Source organism: Belonocnema kinseyi, chromosome 9 (assembly GCF_010883055.1).
Source record: "Belonocnema kinseyi isolate 2016_QV_RU_SX_M_011 chromosome 9, B_treatae_v1, whole genome shotgun sequence".
NCBI classification, from domain to species: domain Eukaryota; kingdom Metazoa; phylum Arthropoda; class Insecta; order Hymenoptera; family Cynipidae; genus Belonocnema; species Belonocnema kinseyi.
The window spans coordinates 97,760,841-97,776,292 of record NC_046665.1 but is presented as its reverse complement, the minus strand read 5'-3'; the positions used below and the strand labels follow the sequence as shown (position 1 = coordinate 97,776,292).

The window sequence follows — 15,452 nt, the reverse complement described above, 5'->3', positions numbered from 1 at the left end:
GGAATAAACGATTAAATTTTAAATATAAAGATACACGAAAATTTAAATATCCAAATTAAATCTTTAAGAATTGTATAACTTATTTATTCATAAAATATTTATAGTGAATTTATAGGATTTCGAAGTACTAGGTAAAATTTGTATAAAGTTTTATTTGATAACACATTTTTCATTTCATATTTTCAATTTTCTTGTTTAAACAGTTTTTTAAACGAAAAATTTATTGCAAAGAATTTTTTCTGAGGTCAAAAATTATTTGAATAAAAATAATTTTTTTTGTTTTTCTTCACGCAGTTTTTTGTAAAAACAACATTTATAAAATTGTCCTCTAAAATCCTACAAGAGTTGAATAAGCTTAAATAAAAAACAAAAAATCTGCACACGCTTAGACTTTTTAGTAATAACTCAAAAACCCGTGTAGATTTAAAAAGTTTTCTTAACTCAAATTATATACAATATTCTGAAAATAAATGTCTGCAAATTCCAGATTTTTACCACACCTTGTCTGGGTCAAAACAAAAGTTAACATTGAGATGTAAAATACGGGAAATTCTTGTCGTTTTTAATTAAACTTTTTACTTAATTATTGATTATTATTAATAATTATAATAATATATGAATATATATTATATATTATTTATTAATATGAAAAACAAATGTTTAGCTTCATTTCCGACCGAGTTATTGTGTCTTAAATTCATCAATGATTTTTAGTGACGCTCGGTCTGTAGACCCTTTTTCTTACTTTTCCACATCCAGTTTCGTGTACATTTTTTGTAATCAGGCTTTAAATTTTTTACAAAATTTAATTAGCTTTAATTTGAAAACAAGCGTCCAAATTGGACAAATATTTTGACTATCATACTGATTTGTTCAAAAAATTCAAATTTTTCTCACTTTCAGCTTAAGTTGCTTAATGTCTTAGACATTTTAAGTCATAACTCAAAAACCTATTAATATTTTTGTATTTTTCTTGGCTCTAATTAAAGATAAGATTTCGGGAATTAATTCCTGCAAATTTGTGTTCTTTGCGACGATTTTCCTAAGAGTTATGCGAGAAATTAAAATAAAAATATTATATTTTAATATGCTCATACATTTCAAGACATAACTTGTAAATCCGTAAAGATTTTTTGAGATTTCTTGACTGTAATTAAACACGAGAATTCATAAATCACGTCCTGTACATTTTTTTCACAATTTGCCTATAAATTATCGTTTTTCAAAGTTATAAATATTTTTTATTACTGCCAGGTCGGTCTGTGAGGCCTCAGGTTTGAAACATTGAGATAAAATTGAAGAAATGAGAAATGGAGAGAAAATTGATATAAATTGAAAGTATCAATGGGACATCTTTATTAATAAATTCACCACTTAGGAAGAAAGTTGAAACTTTTTCTTAACTGTGAAATATTGGATCGCACTTCTTCCACTTTTGCTAAGTTATCCTTCCCGTTTTAATGCAGCGTTGGTGGTCACATGGAAAAAGAATGAAAATAGAAAGGATGAAAAAAAAATAAAATAAAAAAAGGAAAGGGAGCAAATCGCTGGTCTTTTGGATGATTAGGGTAATCTCCGTTACGGTGGCTGTAACTACAGCGTATCTTCTGGATTTATTTCACATCTTTTTCTCCTGCCACCTCTTTTCTCCGTGCTATTCCATATCTGTGAGGTTTTTCCTGGAAGTTCAAGATCTGCCTTAGAACACTCGAGCTCAACTCCCCTTTGATTAATGTTAGCAAAGTCGTTAAAATATCAGTGAAACGATCTGTTTCTTTCAAATTTATAAACTACTCTCTTTCTTTTAGTTCAAGAAAAGCAATAATGAAATTTCTTAATTCTTTGGGGATTTATACTCCTTCTAATAATAATTTCTCGGGAAAAATAGTTTTGAAAAGAAGCCACGAACTTTACATGGAACACGATGCGACAATCTTTCAATTCCTGGTTAGATCAGGTTGTAGGGATCCGAGTTTGTAACGAGAAAGTCCAGGTTCGATTCCTGCTGTCGGCATATTTTATTTATATTTGCTATTAATTTATTTAAATTCTATTAATATAAATATTTTCGCAATGAAACAAATAAAATCTTAAAAATAAAATGTTTTATAAAAAAATTTCTGTATATCCATAAATTATTGACAGATAGTACATCAATTTTTCACCTGTAAGGTTTCAAAACATTTTTTTAATATTTTATAAATTTTCAAAATTTGTCTAACCTTTAAAATATGTATTTTCAATCTTATTGAAATTGTTGAACTTTCTAAATATCTTTCGAAGCGATTCAAATTTTTCATAAAATTTGTTAAAAATGTAATAGTCCAAAAAAATTAATTAATCTTTTTAACATTTTTTCGGGACGACTGAAAAATTCCGAAAAATAACATTGCTGATATTTCAAAAATTACTAAAAAGGAAATATTCAAAATAGGAAACATCAGAAATTATAATTATGCGAAAAAATAAAATATTCGAAACTGTAAACTTCCTGAATTAAAAAGCATAAATAATAGAAGTAATTTTAATGAGATTTATTTCTATTGTTTAAATTAGGGAAATTTCTAATGTCGGCGATTTCGCAGTAGCATTTTATTATTCAGAAATTTTCCTGTTTGGTATTTTTATACTTCGAAAAATTTATTTTTCGAAAAATTTATTTTCTGGAAATTTTACAGCTTTGGTCATTTATTTCTTCCGGATTTTTTAGTCATTTATTTTTATTTACATTTTTAGGGGATGACTAGAAAATTCAGAAAAAAATTCCCCGAAGAAAAAGAAGAAATAAAAAATTCTCGAAATTACAAAATTGCCGACATAAGAAATTTCTGAATTCGAACATTCCCGAATCAAAACAATTAAAGAATTGTTTAATAGTTTACAAATTGATAGAATACTTTAATTTGGTATTATTCCAATTTTCTTTGAAAATTATTTTTTTAAATTTTCTTTTGAAATTAATTTTTCGAGATGAACACTTATTAAAAATGTTCCCAAAATTCATAAGAATATTTTTTTTTAATATTTTGAAAACTTTCAAAATGCTTGAAAAGCTTCTAATAGTATTTGCGAAACATTTAAAAACCTACATTTAATTTTTAATTAGTTTTAATATTTTTCAATTTAAAATTATTCTTGAATTCCTTTAAAACTTCAAATAATTCCTAAAATTGTTGAAGCATTCTGCATACTTATATTTCACTAAAATAAATTGTGTGTTTATGTGTTTATGTGTTTATAAAGATCACGAATTACTGTACGATAAAATTATTAAATTAAAATTTATTATAAAATAATTTAATTTAATAATTAAATTTAAAAAGATTAAAACAATATGTCAACTTTTCAAGATTTCGACAAACAAAATTTCTAAGGAATTTGCAAGTTTTTCAAAGACAAAAAAAATTTTTTGTGATTCCTTGGAAAATGTAAAATGATTTTTTAGTTTGAATAGTGAATGTTAAGATTTAAAAATGTAGGTTTTTGAAAAGTTTGATGCTTTTAAGAATTTTCAAAGGTTTCATGATTATTAAAAAAAATTTCGTTAAATTTTTGGGGAAATTTAAAATGATAAGAATTTAAGAAATACTTTGAATAATTTGAAAAGATATTGAAAAGCTTCAAAAATTTGAAAATCATTCAAAAGTAATGAATGTAAAAAAAATATTTAATTTTTAGGAATTTGATGAAAATTTATATTTAGGTATTAATTTTTTTTAATTAATTTTTTTAAATATACCAAAATAAAAAATAATTTTATCTTTTTTACGATGTGCCTTTTTCCGAATGCCTTAACATTGTAAATGCTTAATATCCTTGATTTCGTTAATATTTTTGGATTTGATGACCCATGCTCATAAAAATAAAACCTTTACTAAAAACAATTCATTGCATTTTTTATCAAAGTAATTTTCAACTGAAAATCAAAAAATAATTATCTTCTTCACTTTTCTCATCTATCAGACTCCTCGTTTACGGTATCGAAAATATGAGGCAAAATTTTAGCTAGTTTAAGAATTCGCGATAAATATCTACTATGTGATAAATAGTGCCCGATTCTCGTGAAAACAAAAAAAAAAAAACTATCCTAATAATTTATCAGCACAATTCTCGTTCTTTGGGCTCTGATTTCTTATTTTTACTTTTCCTTTATTTTTATTCTGATTTTAATTTTTCATTATTATTTTTATGAAGTTTCAAGGCAAAAGAATTGCGTTTCGGAGATGGATGTTTTTAATAAACAATAATTAGATTTAAACATGAAAATTTCTGATAAAAAAATCAGATTTTAAGAAATTATAATTTTTTAACAATTTTAGGTTACGTTAACGTTTTAAACACAAGTTAATATTTTAAAACAAAATTATTATATTTTGAAAAAGATTTCCACTTTTTTAACAGTATTAAGTTTTATAGTTTTCTTTACAGGAAATCGCTTCTTTTTAGCAAAAAATCATTAAATTTTTAAAGGTTCATAATTTTTTAAAGAATATCAGGTTACGTTAGCGTTTCACACCAAAAATGGTCTTTTAACACAAAACCCATTGTAATTTGAACAAGATTTGAAATCTTTTAACAGTTAATTAAAAAAGAAAAAAATAGAATTCGTAAAAGATACAAAATTGTTGCATTTTAAAGAATATTTAGAAATTGCGACAGTTTTAGGTTATGTTTATCTATTTTGCTCGAAATTGTTCACAAATTATTTTTGTTTAAAAGTTCAAGCTTCAAAAGCTTTGAATTGTTGGAAATTAAAATTTGTAATAAAAAAGCATTCGATTTCAACGAAGATATATCATTTTCAAAATTATCAGGTTATGTTTTGGCGTTTTATATCGAGAATTGTCATTTTTATATAAAAATAATTAAAGTTTGCAAAACAATTAGAATCTTTTAAAATTTTTGGATTATGCAAGTATTTTTCCTTGAAAATTATATTAATGAAAAAATAATTAGAATTTAAAGAATATTTACAATATTTTAAGAATTATAGGTTAGGTCAGGGGTTTTAGTGCAAAATTGGCATTTTCAGACAAACATACATCTGTTTAATTGTCTTTTAAGGTGGTCCAAATTTATATTTGAAAAAATGCGATTTTCGACTTTTGTTGATCGATATCTTCGAATTTGTTAATTTTCGAGAAAAAATTCCTTTTTTTCAAGTTGATCGACATTAACCTGGGCCCTGGGCTCTTGAAATTAAGATGGGGTTTTAAAGGGGATAATCACGGTTTTCGAAAAAATGGAAAAATGAGAAATAACTTGTACATTTGAGCTCCCAATCCCCTTATGTTGTGCCCAAGAAGTGCCCCCAATAATGCAAAATATTAGTTTTATATCAAATATATGTTAAGGACAGTATTTTTTGGAACATTTTCCAAATTAATTCTTTTAAATTAAATTAAATTCTTTATTTTTAGGAGTTAATGCCACAATTAACAAATGTTGAAAGTCAAATATTTTCTTAAAGATATTTGGTAATTATTGAAATTATTTTAATTATTTTAAACAGATTTTTAAATGAAAATCTTCAAAACTAGGAAAGTTCACGAGTCCAAACAATTAGGAATAGTTAAATAATGACATAATAAATAAGACAATTTTATGCAAGAAATTTTTGGAATATCGGTACTGTTAAAGACAGTAATGAATGTTAACTGTCAGTAATTTTATGATCTAGGAAATTTTTTTGACGAAAAATATATTTTTCGAGAATTCCACAATGTCGATAATTTAAGTTATCGGATTTTTTTAATCGTCGTGCTTTAACTATCTTTTAAAATGTTTTGAAATCATTTATAATTTTCTTTTCAAATTAATTTATTAAAATAAAGAATCATTTAAAACTTTTATAGGAAACTTAAAAACGTTTTTTATTTCTTTGAAGCCTTTCAAATTTCTTAAAAGGCTTCTAGTTTTATTTTTAGAACGTTTAAAGCTCTGAAAGAAAAATTTAATATGATAAAAAAACATTTTAAAAGGTTTCAATAAAATATCATTCTTTGAAGATTTCGAAAAAATAAGCTTCTGGAGAATTTTCAAAGCTTTCAAAAGAAGATAAAAGTTTTCAAAAATTCTTGGGAAAATTTTTAATGATTTTTTATTTTGAGAAATAAGTTTTAAATAAAATTGATGAATATCTAAAAACATTTTAAGGGATCACCAACATTAAAGAAAAATAATACGGAAGATTCAAAAGATTCAAATTTTAAAAAATTTGAAAGCATTCGGAAAGGATTAGGGAGAACAAAAACTTCTTACGGTACCTCGGCAACTTGTAAACGATTTTTTATTTAAAAAAATTAGTTTTTTTACAATCTTCTTTTTGCAAGATTTATAAAAATTGTAGGAAAACTGAAAGATTTTAAAAGTGATTTAAAAGTTTAAAAAGTTTTAAAACAATTATGACATTTTAAATCATTATTTAGAAGGTTCAGAAATGTTAAAATGATAAAAAATAGTTTCAAAAAATGTAATCCTAAGATTTTTCCCTATTATTTTCGAAAACCCGGGAGAGTGAATTAAAGTTGAGCAATTAGAAGAAATAAAAACATTGATTTTTCTGTAAAAAATTATATTAATTCTGAAGTTGAGATGAAAATTTGTATTAATTATCATTTATTAAAATACTTAATTTTCTTCTGTATTTTTCGTATTTTAGATAATAGAAACTATAAAATACATAAATTTTACATTCAAATTGAAAAAGAGCGTGAAGAAAATAACTTATTTTTTTCTATCGTAGAAAAGCGCATGCAAAGGATAGAAGTAAATAATAGCCTCTCTGGTATTTGGTATATCTACACTTATTTCGCTTTGCACTTTCGTTGAAAATTCCGAGGATTCAAGCGTTCGATAGGAAACCCTACAAAAGAGATTCTCGATTCTCCAAGCGCTCAAAACCATTATTACCTGTCCGCATGCCAAAGATTTCCAATATTTCTGTGCTCTTTGAATTCTCTCTCCAAAGAAAATTTTCTCCACTTTAAAGAATTAGACCTACGACTCTATCTGTAAAAAATATATTTATACAAAATCTTTTATATTTTCTCCATTATTCTCTAGTTAAATGAATGTTCATATTTTATTCATTCATGATAATGGTAATTAACGTCGTATAATCAAGAAATGAAGCTAATTAGGAATAATAAAAAATTTCAGAAGAAAACTATACCTAAATAAAAGGAATGTTATTAAAATTAGTGACTCTTCTGAAAATATACTTGCTATACCTTTTCTCTCTAATCGCGTCTGCCTTTTGTGCGGTGATTCGCAATTGCTCTAAGGCTCATCTTCGATATCCCCACTACTGTCACACTAAGCAAAGCTTGTAGATATACTTTCTTTGCGCTCTCTTTCTATGTGCTCTCCCCAAAAGTCATGATGATTCCTCCCGAAAAATTTCGAAGTTAATCCATCAAAGTTTCACTTCTGCCATGTGGCCCCACTGCCACATACACGTTTTTTATTATCAAATAAAGCCTATTATTATTAACTGATTTTATATTAACTGCAGCAATTAATTTTCTGATTTTAATAACATCAATTTTATCAGAATAAACTTTTAATATATTTTGATACTATTCTTCTTCTTTATTCATTATGTGTCCCCTAAGGGTTTACATGACTTCCATTCCTTACAATCTTTCCGTTTATAGCTATATTTTTTTACAATCTTATCCTTTCTATATATGAAATTATATACAATTATTTACATAAAGTGTTATATCTAGTTCCTTATTTCTATTTCCTGCGATAGCGCAATTTAGGACTTATTAGTAAACGAGTGAGCGTGCGAACGAAAGCGAGAGTGTCCCATTCACATATTCTACACTCTCTGTTCTCTTCTTTTTCCCAGTACATTTCCTCCCTTACCTCGTTTTCCGATCTAAATCTTGATATTCTGGTCCACCTTCTCTCTCCCCATCCCTTTTCTAAATAATTTGTCACCCCTTCCTTTTTTATCATCTTATACCATTTCTTGTATTTTGATTTCTCAATCGCCCCCATCTTTCTATTAATTGTCTTTCCCTCTCCCTTTTTTCCAATTCTTTATAGTTTACTCCAGAGCCGTCTTCTATTTCTCTATCATTAGAGAACTCCCTCCTTTATTCTTCCCATCTCGTTAATTCGATCACCCTCGCTCTCCTTTCTTCTACCTCCATCAAACACTTTCTCTCCAACTACCCTCCCTTTCCCTCCCTCAGCTTTGTCTCAAATTTCCATGCCCTCTTTCCCGCTCTTAAAGTTGACTTATCCCTTTGCGTTTCTTCTCTCACCATATATCCTGGCGTCCTCCAGTCTGCGCCTGGTGTCCACCTTATATACCTTCCTTGTAAACTCTCGATATCTTTCATTTCTTTCCATCCCCATATCTCTTCTCCATAACCTAATACCGGCCGTACCAACGTATTAAATAACCACATTTTCCATCTCCAATTTTTTTAACCTTCGTTTTCCTATTGCCCATATCTGTTTTATTACCCCTGCTGCTTTTTTTATCCTTTCTCTTATATGAGCTGTATGATCTCCATTCATTTGAAAGATATATTCCAAATATTTATACTCTTTGACTTCCTCTAACTTTATTCCTTTCCATCTCCCTGTCCATTCTTTCTTCCTTCCCCTTCCTTTTCTAAACCTCGTTATTTTTGTCTTTTCTTCATTTACATTCACCTTTTTCCTATCTAAGTATTTCTCTAATCCTGTAATTAATCCCGCCATCCCTTCTGCATCCTATGCCATTAACACTACGTTGTCTGCATATGCCAGTGTATATATCTTTTCCTTCCCATATCTCACTCCTCCCCAACCCTTTTTCCTCATTTCTTCTTCCAAATCTGATATTAATAAAATAAATGAAAGTGGGCTCAGAGCACACCCTTGTCTCACACCTCTCACTAACCAAAAACTATCTCCTACTTGCTCTCCTACCTGTACCCTGATCTTTGTCTTTCTAAAAATTTCTGATACTCTTTTTATTAATCCCTCTCTTTCCCCCTCTTTTATCATAACTTATTCTATTTCTCCTCGGCCTAATGAGTCAAACGCCGCCTTAAGTCTACGAACATTGCTATCATTGCCCCTTTCTCCCTTTCAATTCTCTTATTTACTAGATAGTTCAGAACATATATGTTGTCTATTACCCCCATTCCTTTTCTAAACCCTGTCTGATTCAATGACTCGATCTTTTTTTCTTCAACTTCTATCTTCAATCTCTCCGATAAAATATTTGCAACTACTTTATATAGTGTTGGCATCAACGTCACCCCGCTCTAATTTTTAACCTCCTTTCCCTTGCCTTTCTTTACTATTAGTATAACTACTCCTTCTTTCCATATCTCTGGCCACACCTCTCCTCTCCATACTCTATTACACATTATCCATGTCCATTCCTCTAGTTCCTCCCCTCCATATTTCTGTACTTCATTTGGAATCTCATCTATACCAGGTTCTTTTCCATCCTTCATTATTCTTAAAACTTGAACTATTTCTTCCCTTGAAATGGCTTTTCCTCATCTCTTTCCCTACCATATTTTCCTCCCTTTACAACTTTTTCTCTACTCCTCCTAGCAAATCCAAAAAACATTTCTTCCATTTTATCATTTCAATATCTTGGTTTACTCCTTTTCTTCTTTTTCTTTCTCTATTTACTACCTTCCATACATCAGCTTTCGTTTTATCCTTCTCCGCCTCTTCCGCAAACCATTTTGATATTTCTTATTTTTTCTCTAAACTGTTCTTTTCCTTCCCTTGACCAATCCCCTTTTCCTACACTTATTATATTTGCTCCCCTTTTATTCATATTGCTATTGCTTTCTTGTCCCTCTAATGTCACTATTAAGGGAATGTGATCCGAATCAATATATTCACCTACCTCTAGTTTCTTAATCTTCTCTCTTACGTCATTATCCACTATCACATAATCAATTACCGTTCCCCTTTCACTCCCTGAGCCTGTATATTCTCCTTTTTTATCCCCTTCTATATTTCCGTTTAAGATATACCATTCCAACTCCTCCAAGGTCTTCAACTAGTTTTTCCCTCCCCATTTAGTACCTTATCTTTGGATTTTCTTCTTCTCCCCATTCCCTTCCTTCTCTGTCTCCTGCTCGCGCATTGAAATCCCCACATATTATCATCCTAATCTCTTCTTTATTTTCTTCAATCATTTCTTTAATCTCCTCTGCTTTTTCCTGCATATCTCCGTTCACATAAATCCCCATTACCTTCCACTTCTCTCCTCCCATCATTGCCTTTTCTACTATAACTCCTTCTTTTTGTTCATTCCTGTCTTTCTAATCTTTCCCTGTTATATATTCATTCCTTACTCCCATCATCTTTCCTGCCATTGCTCTACCCTTTTTATTCTTCCTCTTTGCATTTTGCACTTGCCATTTTTAACCTCTTGGTAACCTTCCCCTTCCTTTTTCCAATCCCTTTTCATCTAGCCACGTCTCCATCATTATGACTACATCCCATTGTGTCAAATTTCCCATAAACTCCCTATTCTTTCTTTCCAATCCCGCTATATTCCAGTAATAAATCTTCCATTTTTCCCTGCTTTCGTTTCTCATCTTTTTTACTTTCTTACTATTTCTTATTTTCCTATCTCCCGTTCCTTCCTCTTCTAGGTTCTCTGCACCTCATTTTTTACTATCTGTTCCCTTCCTTCATCCCAATCCCACTATACTCCATCTATCTGAATCTCCCCATACTTAACCATTGTTCTCTTTTTTCGTTTCTCTTCAACTATTTTCCTTAATTTATACTGCATCTTCCTTTCTACCCATGTTAAATGATCCTCTATTTTCTCTGGACTACCATATAATAACCTCTTCTTTGTCATCACCTCCCTGTTATGTTTCCATTTCTTTAGTTTCACTAGTACCATTATCTCCCCTCTTCTCACTTCCCTTCCTACATTTCGCATTTCCTCTATCTCTACCTTAGTAACAATCCTTTTTAGTACTTATTCCACCCCTTCCTTCAGCTCCTTCCCCTCTAATCTTATACCCTTTATCACTATGTTTAATTTTCTTCCTTCCCTTTCTATTCTTTGTTCTATTTTTCTCAGCCTTTCCATCTCCTTATTCCCACTCTCGCCCCACCACAATCTTCGTTCGAGCTATCAAGTTTCTTCATCCTACCTTTCATCTCCTCTAACTTTATATTATTACCTTCTTCCTGCTTCTCTAGTTTCTGCTCCAATGACTGCATCCTCTTTTCTAACTTTTACCTGATTACTTCCCATTTTTTATTTCTTTCTCAACTTCAGCCATTTCCCGCCTAGTTTCCTTCTTTAATTCCTCTCCCATTTTCGCCTGTTTTTTTCATAAATCCCCATTACCTCTATCATCACTTCTCGAATTTCCATTAGTTTTTCCTCTTTCATCGACACTTCACTTTCATCTCCGCTACCGTCAGCACTCTTACTATTATCGCTCTTCACTACCAAACTCTGCTTTTCCGGCGGCGATCTAAACATTTTCTTATATTTTACGCTCTCCTCGATATCTTCCTTCTCTTCACTGCTTTCCCTCTCCCTCTCTTGCTTTTGATAAATGTTTCTATTGGCCCTACGCTTTTTACTCTTAATCTTTCTTTTTCTATAGTTTTTTTTATACTTCCCCCTTGCCTTCCTTTTCTTTATCTCTTCTTTCGGCGTACTGAACAATTTCTGCTCTAACTCTGTTTCTTCCGCGGAGATGCTCGCTCCGCTAGCCATGAACAAAATTCAAACTTTCCCGCCTTCTATACTTCCCTGCCTCTATCTACCGTCGCTGTCTGGTACCTGTCTCGCCTTTCTTTGTCGCTACCCAACACTGCTACTACCAATCCGTCAAAACGATCCTCCCACCCTGTCACAAATCTCCAAACAAACATCCACACAAATCTGTCTTAATCCTCCAAAATATCTACCTCCCCTTTGCAATCTCACCATCCCTCAATTAATCTCTCACATCTACACCCTGCTTCACACTTCCACAATCCACTCACCTCAAATTTCACAACAATATCAGAAAAACTCAGCATCAACAATTCCCACTACTTTACACTTTCATGCTGGAAACGAAAGTCCTTTAGATACTATTCCTATTTGAGTTTCGTTTGTAATTTAACAAATTTGATTTCCTTGCAACATTATTATTAAAAATATAAAAATTCATGTAGATAATTCACGGAGTTTTCTCAAATGTAATTTTTTGTAGTCTTAGGGCCATCGGAATTGTCCTATTATCAATTCTCATCATTTAAATTTACAAAATGATTGTTGCAAACGATTTTTCTCAACAAAATTTCAATTCAATTTTTTTATCCCAATACAAACTAAAATATGTGATATGTTTTTAAATAATTTACTCCCGATTAATTAAAAAAAATCTGTATTATTTTAAAGATTTTATTTATTTTGAAAGATTACAAAAATTTCTGAAGGATGTATAATTTCAGCTTTTTTTCAACATCTATGAAACGGGACTAAAGCTCTAATTTTTACTCTCTAGGGAGCAATGAGTGACGTCAGAGGTAAATAATGAAATTTTCGTTGTAGATAATAGAATTTTGCGATAACTTATAGAAATTTACCATGTATAATTGATTAAATTTTTAAATTTTAATTTTGGTTAATTTATTTGAAGTTTTCATAAATAACTTGTAATATTAACGTTAATTACCACGAAGTTTCATTAATTTCCGGAAATGTATAAAAATGTTCAAACTGGAATTTCGGGTGATTTAAGATAAGTTACCATATTTACCTGTGAAATTATCATCAATTACTGAAAATTTCCATAAATTTCCGAAAATTCTTAGCCATTTTTAATTGTATTTTTAGCAATGTATGGTGACTTAATATAAATTACCTGTAATATTACTATAAATTAAATGTAATATTACCATAAATTACCAAAAAATTAGGTAAATTTCCGGAATTATTAAAAATACTCAAAATTGAATTTTGAGTAATTTCTGTTGAGTTACCATATTTACCTGTAAAATTAAAATAAATTACCGAAAATTTAATGAAATTTATAGAGATTTTCAAATTGAATTTTGGGCAGTTTATAGAAGTTACGAGAAAACACCTGTGATTTCACATTAAATTAACAAAACAATTTCCGTAAATTAATAAAAATGTTTACATTTTAATTTTTTTTCATTTATCATACGTTACCATATTTACCTGTAAAATTACCATAAATTGCCGAAAATTTTCATAAATTTCATAAATTTCAGACAGTTTTAAATTTAATTTTGTGCATATAATGGCAAGTTCCCATAAATTACCTGTAATACTACAACAGATTACAAAAAAATTCATAAATTTCCAGACATTTATAAAAATGTTTAAAATTGAATCTTGGGTAATTTATGGTAAGTTACCATATATATCTGTGAAACAACCATAATATACTGGAAATTTCCAAAAATGTCCGGAAATTACCAAAAATTACTAAAAATCATAAATTTCCAGAAATTCATGAAAAGTTTAAAATTGGATTTTGGGTAATTTATTGTGCGTTACCATATTTACCTGTGGAATTACCATAATATATTGACAATTTCCATAAATTTCCTGAAGTTTAGGAAATTTTTTTATTTAATTTTGTGCAGTTTATGGAAAGTTACCATAAATTACAAAAAATAATAAATTTCTGAAAATTTATCAAAATGTTTAAAATTTAATGTTAGGTAATTTATGGTAAGTTATCAGATTTATCTGTAAAATAACCATAAATGACTTAAAATTTTCATAAATTTCCGGCCATTTATAGAGATTTTTAAATTGAATTGCGGGAAGTTTATGGCAAGTTACCATAAATTGCCTGTTATATTATCATGAATTACAAAAACAATTCAAGCGTTCACGAGAATTTATAAAAATGTTAAAAATTGAATTTTAGGTTATTTTTGGCAATTTAGAACATTTACCTGAAAAATTATCATCAATTACCGCAAACTTCCATAAATTTCCGGAATCTTATGAATATTTTTTAATTGAACTATAGAGAATTTATGGTCTTGTACTATAAATCACTCTTAAAATTACCGTGAATCATGCTTCCTTTATTCGAAATCCAATATAGGTTGAGATCATGACTATATTTTGAGCAATGTCTGAAGTCAATCATTTGTTATAAAAAATATCGTATGCTCCAATGAGGAAGGGATTTTATTTGACTCGAGAAACATAAGATACTATTGTTACTTTTGTAGTGTTTCTTAGCCCTGGACAGAAAATCTTATAGTATAAATCGGGTGTTCGTCTGTCCGTCGTACTCTTTTTCAAACAAGGAAAAGTAGGATAAATAATGGATGGGAAGTAAGGGAAGTAAGGAAAAATTAATGCAGGATCATCAGAAGAAGATAGGGAAGGGAAAATAGGGAAGTGATGTAAAATAAGATGACGGGAAGCAGTTGAATTTAGTGGTAGCCAGTAGAGGAATTAAGAAAAAGGAGGGCTGGGAAAGTAGAGAAGGGAGAGGAAATTAGGAAAGTAAGAGGATGAGGTCTAGGGGAAACAAAGACAAGTCGGAAAAATGAGAAGAAATTAGGGAAATCGAGAAGTAAGGGAAACAGTGGTGAGGGGAAGTAGTGGAAGCGAGGTACAAGAAGAAGGGGTAGTATGGAACTGAGAGGAAGTAGGGGAATTTACGGAAAAAAGGGGACGAGAAGTAGAATAAAATCGTGAAAAAGAATAGGAGGTGGAGGAAAAGTAAAGAGACATGTGGTGAGGAAAAGTAGAAGATGTAAAGGGAAGAGAGGGCAAAGGATAAGTGGAAAATTACGGGAAAGAAGTAAAGAAAATGCGAACAGGGAAATTTAGGAAAATAATGAGAAACAAAGGGAGAGGAAGTATTTGAAGTAAAGGCGAATCATGAGAAGGGAAGTCAAAAATGTGACAAAGAAATGAGGAAAGCGCAATTTGGAGAAATAGTGGTAAATGAAAAGAGGGGTTGTACGGAAAGTGAGCAGGAATGTTGGAGGTACAATGGAAGCTAGGAGAGGAGAAAGTATACGAAAAAGATGAAGAAGGGAGGAGAAGCGAAGGTTGAATTGTAGGAAAGTAATTGGGGAGGGAAGGGGAAGTGTCGAAACGTAAGAGGAGAAGGGGGAGTAGGGTATAGAAATTATGTGAGAAGGGGTTTAAACGAGTTAACTAACTTCGTAACAGGCTCAGAAATCTTTCTTTTTTTGTAGGAGCACGGCACCCAATTTATTGATTTTTTTTACTGTGCATTTAATATACTTTTTGCTTTTTTAGTACTCGGTGGAGATTCGGTACCCTAAATTTTGATTTTACGAAAATTATAAATCATGATACTCTAAATATGAAGTTGAGATGATGGGGACCCGTTCATTTTTCGGAACGGATAAAATTTAAGAAAGGTAAAATTTCAGAATGGGTTATAATACATAATGGTAAAACTTAGGAATACCAAAAATTC

The 15,452-nt window shown here is 29.8% G+C and overlaps 1 protein-coding gene across 1 annotated transcript in view; it reads right to left on the bottom strand.

Moving 5' to 3' along the window:
• LOC117180300 (cyclic nucleotide-gated cation channel alpha-3-like) overlaps positions 1-15,452 on the bottom strand; it is a 375,315-nt gene that overhangs the window by 93,399 nt on the left and 266,464 nt on the right. The window lies entirely within an intron of this gene.